Consider the following 1,673-nt stretch of genomic DNA (forward strand, 5'->3'; position numbering starts at 1 on the left):
TACGCTGATGCTAGCGTTGGTGCACGAGGCTCCGCTATAGTATTCGTGAATAACAACCTCCAAACTATACAAACGGAGGCTCTCCCAGAGACAGATCCGACCTTAGCGGAGCTGACAGCCATCGCAATCACGATCAAACCCGTGCCCCACAGCAACTCGGCCTACCCAAGAAACATATTTACAAACTCCATGGCAGCATGCAGGAAATTGTTGCAAAACGATCTCGCGGCCCACATTTCGACACTTATACAAGAGCACCTTCAGAGTCCTTTAGAAATCATCTGGATACCTGGTCATGACTGGCTGCCGGGAAATGAAAGAGTTAATCATCTCGCCTGCGAGACTTTGAACCAGGCACCCTACATTCCGCGACCAGCCCTGAAGAAAAGGTGGGCTTCCCTGCTTCTGCGGCCTTATCAAGAGGCAAGGCGCAAGTTCCCCAACCTCAGCAAAGTGCTTACCCGGGCCCAGATTGAAACACTCCCTACGCCAGCGCGAATGCATCTCTTCCGCGGCCTCTTACCTGAAGATCCCCCACCCTGCCGATAATGTGGCGAATGGCCGAACACATCCCATATCTTCTGGTCCTGTGGACCACCCCCACCTCCCCTGCCTGCCCCTACAAAACTTTCCCTTGAACTCCATGCCGGGTCGCTGACAGAAGCAACCAGCGCAGACGACGAACGGTACCTTGCGGCGTTTATCAGTGCTGCACTGAAAAATGCCGCGAGCGAGGCTCTGGACTCTTTCCACCACACCAACCAACATAAAATTAAAGTTTTCTCTCTCTCTCTCTCTCTGTCGCTGTATGACTTTTCTTTCATTTTCGTAACTCGAGCTCGAGTTCAAGTTTTCAAGGAAGGAAATCATTCATAGCACCTTACTGCTCGCATTTCGAAGGTATACGCACGTGTTGGATCCGCCTAAGCCTTTTGTTTTCCTGTGTCTCTTCAGAAGCGCAATAAAGAATTGCAGGAAATCAAGCGCTTCCAAGGTCTCCACTTTATCTCATATTCAATTCTACCTACATAATAAATGCGGCAAGCTGAGGATGAGAAAGCGTAAATATATGTGTACATAACACATTACTTGCATCTGTATGCTTGTTTGTCTTTATAGATGAGTGTTACGTAAAAAACGTGTGCAGCTCGAGAAGCAGCTACATCTGCTGCTGTAACGAATATGTGTCTTCTGAAGTAAGTGTATGATAAAAGCAAAAAAACGAAGTCGAGCAATGAAAGGAAAAGATGTAAAGCGACGTTGCTCAATTTACATCATATCTTCGGCATTTGAACCGAAACACGGCCGCACGTGCCTGTTGTTGCGACTGAAGTTGTAGTGGGTCCCGCAGGTGCAAAGGGATCGCGTTAAGGGGTCAGCCTTGCGCTCTTGAAGAACAAAGTTAGCTCCCAATGCACGACACGAAAGCGAAGAGAGGAATAAGAATTAGGCATGATTGCAGGCAGCTTCGAACAGAAGGAAACTCGCAAGTCTAAGGCAGAAAGAGACAGTAAAATCGGCGCACGACCTGAGTTGCTATCGCTATATTGCGCGCCGAGAATGTGGCCGGGAAACTTTACAAACGCTCGCGCGCGGGGCCCAAAGAGGGAAGTAAAAACCGCAGCTCTGTCTCGTGCGGGATGCGAGAACTATAGGCTTGCCGCGACTCGTTC

Source organism: Dermacentor albipictus, chromosome 1, assembly GCF_038994185.2.
Source record: "Dermacentor albipictus isolate Rhodes 1998 colony chromosome 1, USDA_Dalb.pri_finalv2, whole genome shotgun sequence".
In the NCBI taxonomy this organism is placed as follows: domain Eukaryota; kingdom Metazoa; phylum Arthropoda; class Arachnida; order Ixodida; family Ixodidae; genus Dermacentor; species Dermacentor albipictus.